Consider the following 10,151-nt stretch of genomic DNA (forward strand, 5'->3'; position numbering starts at 1 on the left):
AGGAAGAGGGTTGAACTGGAAACCAACAGGACAGTAGATCTCCAAGAAGAGGGTTGAACTGGAAACCAACAGGACAGTAGATCTCCAGGAAGAGGGTTGGACTGGAAACCAACAGGACAGTTGATCTCCAGGAAGAGGGTTGAACTGGAAACCAACAGGACAGTAGATCTCCAAGAAGAGGGTTGAACTGGAAACCAACAGGACAGTAGATCTCCAGGAAGAGGGTTGGACTGGAAACCAACAGGACAGTAGATCTCCAGGAAGAGGGTTGGACTGGAAACCAACAGGACAGTAGATCTCCAGGAAGAGGGTTGAACTGGAAACCAACAGGACAGTAGGTGTCCAGGAAGAGGGTTGAACTGGAAACCAACAGGACAGTAGATCTCCAGGAAGAGGGTTGAACTGGAAACCAACAGGACAGTAGATCTCCAGGAAGAGGGTTGAACTGGAAACCAACAGGACAGTAGATCTCCAGGAAGAGGGTTGGACTGCCCTGCTGTAGACACTCAGCCCTGCGTGGAATGAGATACCTTTTTTTATACCTATAAAAAAAGAGTAATCCCCAAAAATGCAATAATAGTAGCTATAATTGAGTAATGCTATGTGGTATAACTGAAGTACATTCCCTAACAATGTCATTGTACAAAAAAATGTATGTTACTGGCTCCAACAGTGCAGTAGAATGTCACGCAAAACACAATGCCAATACACAAGTCATCAAAAGAAGATATCAAGAAATGAAAGAAATCATTTCTAAGGAAGTGAACTTCTTTGGGACGCATCGCGCCTATCATAAACGGGTTACCAATGTAATTAGTACAGAACAAATATTTTTGGAATCATACCCATGTTTTATGGTCTGATATACCACCAATCAGCATTCAGGGCTCAAACCACCTAGTTTATATAGTTTGAAAGGACACACACAGGTGTCTATGGATGGTTCATGGAAGGGAGGATGGATGGTTGTGGTTTGATTTGGATGGTTGTGGTTTGATTTCATTGGTCGATTTACAAATATAAATGGTACAAATAAAAATTATCTCTCTACTGGTACCATGAGGACAACTGCCTCCCTCATCTCTCTCTACTGGTACCATGAGGACAACTGCCTCCCTCATCTCTCTCTACTGGTACCATGAGGACAACTGCCTCCCTCATCTCTCTCTACTGGTACCATGAGGACAGCTGTCTCCCTCATCTCTCTCTACTGGTACCATGAGGACAGCTGTCTCCCTCATCTCTCTCTACTGGTACCATGAGGACAACTGCCTCCCTCATCTCTCTCTACTGGTACCATGAGGACAACTGCCTCCCTCATCTCTCTCTACTGGTACCATGAGGACAACTGCCTCCCTCATCTCTCTCTACTGGTACCATGAGGACAGCTGTCTCCCTCATCTCTCTCTACTGGTACCATGAGGACAACTGTCTCCCTCATCTCTCTCTACTGGTACCATGAGGACAGCTGTCTCCCTCATCTCTCTCTACTGGTACCATGAGGACAGCTGCCTTCCTCATCTCTCTCTACTGGTACCATGAGGACAACTGTCTCCCTCATCTCTCTCTACTGGTACCATGAGGACAACTGCCTCCCTCATCTCTCTCTACTGGTACCATGAGGACAACTGCCTGGTACCATGAGGACAACTGCCTCCCTCATCTCTCTCTACTGGTACCATGAGGACAACTGCCTCCCTCATCTCTCTCTCTGGTACCATCATCTCTCTCTACTGGTACCATGAGGAGGAAGCTGTCTCCCTCATCTCTCTCTACTGGTACCATGAGGACAACTGCCTCCCTCATCTCTCTCTACTGGTACCATGAGGACAACTGCCTCCCTCATCTCTCTCTACTGGTACCATGAGGACAGCTGTCTCCCTCATCTCTCTCTACTGGTACCATGAGGACAACTGTCTCCCTCATCTCTCTCTACTGGTACCATGAGGACAGCTGTCTCCCTCATCTCTCTCTACTGGTACCATGAGGACAGCTGCCTCCCTCATCTCTCTCTACTGGTACCATGAGGACAACTGTCTCCCTCATCTCTCTCTACTGGTACCATGAGGACAACTGCCTCCCTCATCTCTCTCTACTGGTACCATGAGGACAACTGCCTCCCTCATCTCTCTCTACTGGTACCATGAGGACAGCTGTCTCCCTCATCTCTCTCTACTGGTACCATGAGGACAACTGCCTCCCTCATTTCTCTCTACTGGTACCATGAGGACAACTGCCTCCCTCATCTCTCTCTACTGGTACCATGAGGACAGCTGTCTCCCTCATCTCTCTCTACTGGTACCATGAGGACAACTGCCTCCCTCATCTCTCTCTACTGGTACCATGAGGACAGCTGTCTCCCTCATCTCTCTCTACTGGTACCATGAGGACAACTGCCTCCCTCATCTCTCTCTACTGGTACCATGAGGACAACTGCCTCCCTCATCTCTCTCTACTGGTACCATGAGGACAGCTGTCTCCCTCATCTCTCTCTACTGGTACCATGAGGACAACTGTCTCCCTCATCTCTCTCTACTGGTACCATGAGGACAGCTGTCTCCCTCATCTCTCTCTACTGGTACCATGAGGACAGCTGTCTCCCTCATCTCTCTCTACTGGTACCATGAGGACAGCTGTCTCCCTCATCTCTCTCTACTGGTACCATGAGGACAACTGCCTCCCTCATCTCTCTCTACTGGTACCATGAGGACAGCTGTCTCCCTCATCTCTCTCTACTGGTACCATGAGGACAGCTGTCTCCCTCATCTCTCTCTACTGGTACCATGAGGACAACTGCCTCCCTCATTTCTCTCTACTGGTACCATGAGGACAGCTGTCTCCCTCATCATTCTCTACTGGTACCATGAGGACAGCTGTCTCCCTCATCTGTCTCTACTGGTACCATGAGGACAGCTGTCTCCCTCATCTCTCTCTACTGGTACCATGAGGACAGCTGTCTCCCTCATCTCTCTCTACTGGTACCATGAGGACAGCTGTCTCCCTCATCTCTCTCTACTGGTACCATGAGGACAACTGTCTCCCTCATCTCTCTTTACTGGTACCATGAGGACAGCTGTCTCCCTCATCTCTCTCTACTGGTAACATGAGGACAGCTGTCTCCCTTATCTCTATCTACTGGTACCATGAGGACAGCTGTCTCCCTCATCTCCCTACTGGTACCATGAGGACAGCTGTCTCCATCATCTATCTACTGGTACCATGAGGACAGCTGTCTCCCTCATCTCTCTACTGGTATCATGAGCACAGCTGTCTCCCTCATCTCTCTCTACTGGTACCATGAGGACAGCTGTCTCCATCATCTATCTACTGGTACCATGAGGACAGCTGTCTCCCTCATCTCTCTACTGGTACCATGAGGACAGCTGTCTCCCTCATCTCTCTCTACTGGTACCATGAGGACAGCTGTCTCCATCATCTATCTACTGGTACCATGAGGACAGCTGTCTCCCTCATCTCTCTACTGGTACCATGAGGACAGCTGTCTCCCTCATCTCTCTACTGGTACCATGAGGACAGCTGTCTCCCTCGTCATACTCTACTGGTACCATGAGGACAGCTCAAATTGAAACTTAATCCCTTAGTAATCTTATAGTAGACCAGTCAACCTGGAAAAAGTGCTGGGATTTATTTCTGCTTATTACGACTGTCATCAATGCTAGATAAAACATGTTTGCTGTGATACAAGGTCATTTTGGATTTCTAATACCATTTTCAACAGGTCAAAGGTCAAATGTGGTGAAAAGTGTTAAATGTGTGTAGATTTAGGTGGAATGTTCAATAAAAACGGAGTGGATTATCAAACAACACTTAGACTGTAGAGTTTCTGCATTAGTAGTGGCTTTACATCCAGCCACTCTGCTTTCAGATACACACATCCAGCTCATCAAATGCTTTACAAATGGGGTATTTGTGTGTCGTAAGGAACATTAAGGGTATATTAGTCTTTTTTACAAAGGCCTTTTTCAATACATTTGTAAATGCCCTCATACCTGCAACAGCTGGAACTGGATCAGCTGCCATTTAGTAAATACTGTTTGACTCTAGCACTGAGACCTGCTTCCCTTACGGTAATACAACAACTACAGGGTGGCAGGTAGCCTGGTGGTTAGAGTGTTGGGACAGGAACCTGAAGTTTGATACACTCTTAGAAAGAAAGGTGCTATCTAGAACCTTAAAGGGTTCTTAGGCTGTCCCCCATAGGAGAACTCTTTGAAGAACTCTTTTAGGTTTCAGGTAGAACCCTTTCCACATATGGTTCTGTATCTGGAACCAAAAAGGGTTCTATCTGGAACCAAAAAGGGTTCTGCTACGTGGACAACCAAAAAAACCTTATGGAACCCTTATTTCTTAGAGTGTAGTCCTAATCCCCGAGCCGACAAGGTGAAGCAAGGCAGTTAACCCCACCACAACAACTGCTCCCCAGGTGCCCAATGTGGCACGTACTCATAGGGGTCAGGTTACAGGTGTTTCGGTTCGACCTTGTGTGTAATTTATGATTAAAATATATATATTTTTTAATCAGTGATAGAGGGAAGTCATTAATGCCATATTGTGGTCTAGTCATTTAATCTCAGTAAGGACAGACATGGGAGCAACAAGTTGTCTCATCATTTAATCTCAGTAAGGACAGACATGGGAGCAACAAGTTGTCTCAGCATTTCTTTTCTTTACAGTAAAAGTTGTGTTTTTGTAAAAGTCCCTTTTGTTATTGTTTCCGTGGCGATGCTATGACATCTTTATGGTGTTGCTGAAATGTGTTCATTTGTAAATACATTTGTGAATAAAAGTTCTTACCGTCTTTCTTCTCTTCTTCCTGGATGTTCTTAGAAAAGCTGTGTTCTGTAGTTCATCAGCTCCAGTCCTCAATGAAACTCTGGTTAGTTGGAGGAGAAGACAAAGATTGATCTCAGATCCAACTCTTCTGTTGGCTTCAAACTAGTGACTACACCCTCTACTGCTGTTTTACCAGAACAGAGACGTTTCCAAGAAACGTGTGTGTGTGTGTGTGTGTGTGTGTGTGTGTGTGTGTGTGTGTGTGTGTGTGTGTGTGTGTGTGTGTGTTGTTTAAGGCTTTCAGCTTAGTCATAGGGTCTCAAAAAACAGGATATGGTACTATCAGAACAGGCATTCTGTGGGCATTTCAGAGAAACCTGTGTATGTGCAATTGTGTAGGTGTGCCTGTTACTATGGAGGCAAAGTATGTGCCAAAAGGACACATTTTAAATGAGAAGTGGACACGTGTCATAAACCAGTAGGCTGCTTTTCTGTTAAGAGTTTGGTTGGCCCGCCTTACCCTTGAGATTTCACTCTCTATCGCTGGTCAGTGTTTTTCCTCATAAAATCTGACTTGAACCCTAACTCTAACCTTGATCCAACCTTAACTAAACTCCTAAGGCCTTTTTTTTTGTTTTCATGAATTTTTACAATGTAGCCACATTTGGAATTTGCAGCTGGCCCTATCTAGCAGTTATCCAACGCCTCTCCATCCCTCTTTCCCTCCTCCCACTCTCTCCTGTCATATCCTCTCCTCTATATCCATCCTCTCTCCATCCCTCTTTCCTTCCTCCCACTCTCTCCTGTCCTATCCTCTCCTCTTCTCATCTCTTCTTTTATTCTTTCTCCTCCTTTTCTCCATTTCCCCTCCTTCTCCTATATATATCCTCTCTCCATCTCTCCTCTTTTTAGTGTGTACTGTGGGTATCTCTCCTCTATATCCATCCTCTCTCCATTTCTCCTCTCTTTAGTGTGTACTGTGGGTATCTCTCCTCTATATCCATCCTCTCCCCATATCTCTCCTCTTTAGTGTGTACTGTGGGTATCTCTCCTCTATATCCATCCTCTCTCCATATCTCCTCTCTTAGTGTGTACTGTGGGTATCTCTCCTCTATATCCATCCTCTCTCCATCTCTCCTCTCTTAGTGTGTACTGTGGGTATCTCTCCTCTATATCCATCCTCTCTCCATCTCTACTCCTGTCCTTATCCCAGTTCTAATCTGTTCACTGCCCATGTGAACCACTGCCCTGATTGCAATGTTGAGTAACATACACCTACCTTACTTTCACTCTCAACACCTTGCCTTGCGTGCCAGCAAGGCTTTTGTTCATACACACATGCACGTACACACAAACACACATGCACGCACACTAACACAGACTCATACAAAAACGTACACTCACAACGAAAGGGCTATGTCCCAGGTCAGGGTTAGGTCCCTGTAATGGTAGTCTGTCAGTATCAGAGGCATGAGGGTCAGAGGCATGAGGGTCAGAGGTATGAGGGTCAGAGGCATGAGGGTCAGAGGCATGAGGATCAGAGACATGAGGGTCAGAGGCATGAGGGTCAGAGTCATGAGGGTCAGAGTCATGAGGGTCAGAGGCATGAGGGTCAGAGGCACGAGGGTCAGAGGCATGAGGGTCAGAGGCATGAGGGTCAGAGTACATGAGGGTCAGAGACATGAGGGTCAGAGACATGAGGGTCAGAGTACATGAGGGTCAGAGTACATGAGGGTCAGAGACATGAGGGTCAGAGACATGAGGGTCAGAGGCATGAGGGTCAGAGTACATGAGGGTCAGAGACATGAGGGTCAGAGGCATGAGGGTCAGAGTACATGAGGGTCAGAGTACATGAGGGTCAGAGTCATGAGGGTCAGAGGCACGAGGGTCAGAGGCATGAGGGTCAGAGGCATGAGGGTCAGAGACATGAGGGTCAGAGGCATGAGGGTCAGAGGCACGAGGGTCAGAGGCACGAGGGTCAGAGTCATGAGGGTCAGAGGCATGAGGGTCAAAGTCATGAGGGTCAGAGACCAGAGACATGAGGGTCAGAGACATGAGGGTCAGAGACATGAGGGTCAGAGACATGAGGGTCAGAGAGGGTGAATGTATTGAGAGGGCAAAGAGATTACAGCGAAAATAGCAGACCTTTACTGTTGAGTATGTTCAGTTCACCTCACAAAGTGAAAGTTGAAAAACTAACTTACTCTGAGCTAACTTTGCCCCTTCCCCCTTTTCCTCTTGAAAGTATCACAGACAAACAGGAAACTCAGTGAGTCACAAGGCTGTGCTAAAAACATCACAATAACAAATCATGTGGTTTAATGTAGATAGTTTATTTAGCTTGTTTTCTATGTAGAATGTGGGCTAGTTGTCCATAGTTGTCTATATCATTAATGTGGGCTAGTTGTCCATAGTTGTCTATAGTTGTCTATATCATGAATGTGGGCTAGTTGTCCATAGTTGTCTATATCATTAATGTAGGCCAGTTGTCTAGTTGTCTATATAATTAATGTGGGCTAGTTGTCCATAGTTGTCTATATCATTAATGTGGGCTAGTTGTCCATAGTTGTCTATATCATTAATGTGGGCTAGTTGTCCATAGTTGTCTATATCATGAATGTGGGCTAGTTGTCCATAGTTGTCTATATCATTAATGTGGGCTAGTTGTCTAGTTGTCTATATCATGAATGTGGGCTAGTTGTCCATAGTTGCCTATATCATGAATGTGGGCTTGTTGTCCATAGCTGTCGATATCATGAATGTGGGCTTGTTGTCTAGTTGGCTATATCATGAATGTGGGCTTGTTGTCCATAGCTGTCGATATCATGAATGTGGGCTTGTTGTCTAGTTGGCTATATCATGAATGTGGGCTAGTTGTCTATATCATGAATGTGGGCTAGTTGTCCATAGTTGTCTATATCATCAATGTGGGCTAATTGTCCATAGTTGGCTATATCATCAATGTGGGCTAATTGTCTATATCATCAATGTGGGCTAATTGTCCATAGTTGGCTATATCATCAATGTGGGCTAGTTGTCTAGTTGTCTATATCATGCACCTGGTCTAGTTGTCTATATCATGAATGTGGGCTTGTTGTCTATATCATTAATGTGGGCTAGTTGTCCGTGGTTGTCTATATCAATCATGTGGGCTAATTGTCTAGTTGTCTATATCATGAATGTGGGCTAGTTGTCTAGTTGTCTATATCATGAATGTGGGCTAGTTGTCTAGTTGTCTATATCATGAATGTGGGCTAGTTGTCTATATCATGAATGTGGGCTAGTTGTCTAGTTGTCTATATCATGAATGTGGGCTAGTTGTCCGTAGTTGTCTGTATCAATCATGTGGGCTAATTGTCTAGTTGTCTATATCATTAATGTGGGCTAATTGTCTAGTTGTCTATATCATGCACCTGGGCTAGTTGTCTATATCATGAATGTGGGCTAGTTGTCTATATCATGAATGTGGGCTAGTTGTCTAGTTGTCTATATCATGAATGTGGGCTTGTTGTCTAGTTGTCTATATCATTAATGTGGGCTAGTTGTCTAGTTGTCTATATCATGAATGTGGGCTTGTTGTCTAGTTGTCTATTTCATGAATGTGGGCTAGTTGTCTAGTTGTCTATATCATTAATGTGGGCTAGTTGTCTAGTTGTCTATATCATTAATGTGGGCTAGTTGTCTAGTTGTCTATATCATGAATGTGAGCTATTTGTCTAGTTGTCTATATCATGAATGTGGGCTAGTTGTCTAGTTGGCTATATCATTAATGTGGGCTAGTTGTCTAGTTGTCTATATCATGAATGTGGGCTTGTTGTCCATAGTTGTCTATATCATGAATGTGGGCTAGTTGTCTATATCATGAATGTGGGCTAATTGTCAATAGTTGGCTATATCATGAATGTGGGCTAGTTGTCTAGTTGTCTATATCATGAATGTGGGCTAGTTGTCTAGTTGTCTATATCATTAATGTGGGCTAGTTGTCCGTAGTTGTCTATATCATGAATGTGGGCTAGTTGTCCTTAGTTGTCTATATCATTCATGTGGGCTAGTTGTCTAGTTGTCTATATCATGAATGTGGGCTAGTTGTCTATATCATGAATGTGGGCTAGTTGTCCATAGTTGTCTATATCATTAATGTGGGCTAGTTGTCCATAGTTGTCTATATCATGAACGTGGGCTAGTTGTCCCTAGATGTCTATATCATTAATGTGGGCTAGTTGTCTAGTTGTCTATATCATGAATGTGGGCTAGTTGTCTAGTTGTCTATATCATGAATGTGGGCTAGTTGTCTAGTTGGCTATATCATTAATGTGGGCTAGTTGTCTAGTTGTCTATATCATTAATGTTGGCTAGTTGTCCATAGTTGTCTATATCATGAATGTGGGCTAGTTGTCTAGTTGTCTATATCATGAATGTGGGCTAGTTGTCTAGTTGGCTATATCATTAATGTGGGCTAGTTGTCTAGTTATCTATATCATGAATGTGGGCTAGTTGTCCATAGTTGTCTATATCATGAATGTGGGCTAGTTGTCCATAGTTGTCTATATCATGAATGTGGGCTAGTTGTCCATAGTTGTCTATATCATGAATGTGGGCTAGATGTCTAGTTGTCTATATCATGAATGTGGGCTAGTTGTCTAGTTGTCTATATCATGAATGTGGGCTAGTTGTCTAGTTGTCTATATCATGAATGTGGGCTAGTGTCTAGTTGTCTATATCATGAAGATGTCTAGTTGTCTATATCATGAATGTGGGCTAGTTGTCTAGTTGTCTATATCATGAATGTGGGCTAGTTGTCTAGTTGTCTATATCATGAATGTGGGCTAGTTGTCTAGTTGTCAATATCATGAATGTGGGCTAGTAGTCTATATCATGAATGTGGGCTAGTTGTCTAGTTGTCTATATCATTAATGTGGGCTAGTTGTCTATATCATTAATGTGGGCTAGTTGTCTAGTTGTCTATATCATTAATGTGGGCTAGTTGTCTAGTTGTCTATATCATTAATGTGGGCTAGTTGTCTATATCATTAATGTGGGCTAGTTGTCCGTAGTTGTCTATATCATTAATGTGGGCTAGTTGTCTAGTTGTCTATATCATTAATGTGGGCTAGTTGTCTAGTTGTCTATATCATTAATGTGGGCTAGTTGTCTAGTTGTCAATATCATTAATGTGGGCTAGTTGTCTATATCATTAATGTGGGCTAGTTGTCCATAGTTGTCTATATCATTAATGTGGGCTAGTTGTCTAGTTGTCTATATCATTAATGTGGGCTAGTTGTCTAGTTGTCAATATCATTAATGTGGGCTAGTTGTCTATATCATTAATGTAGGCCAGTTGTCTAGTTGTCTATATA

At 44.0% G+C, this 10,151-nt stretch overlaps 1 protein-coding gene across 1 annotated transcript in view; it reads right to left on the reverse strand.

Annotated features, from left to right (window-relative positions):
• Positions 1-5,000, reverse strand: part of LOC139424317 (GTPase IMAP family member 7-like) — an 11,862-nt gene extending 6,862 nt beyond the window's left edge. The window contains exon 1 of the mRNA XM_071176026.1: positions 4,816-5,000. The gene's annotated coding sequence lies outside the window, so the exon portion shown is untranslated. The remainder of the gene's footprint in view (positions 1-4,815) is intronic.
• Between the last annotated feature and the right edge of the window lie 5,151 nt (positions 5,001-10,151).

This window comes from Oncorhynchus clarkii, chromosome 13, assembly GCF_045791955.1.
Source record: "Oncorhynchus clarkii lewisi isolate Uvic-CL-2024 chromosome 13, UVic_Ocla_1.0, whole genome shotgun sequence".
NCBI classification, from domain to species: domain Eukaryota; kingdom Metazoa; phylum Chordata; class Actinopteri; order Salmoniformes; family Salmonidae; genus Oncorhynchus; species Oncorhynchus clarkii.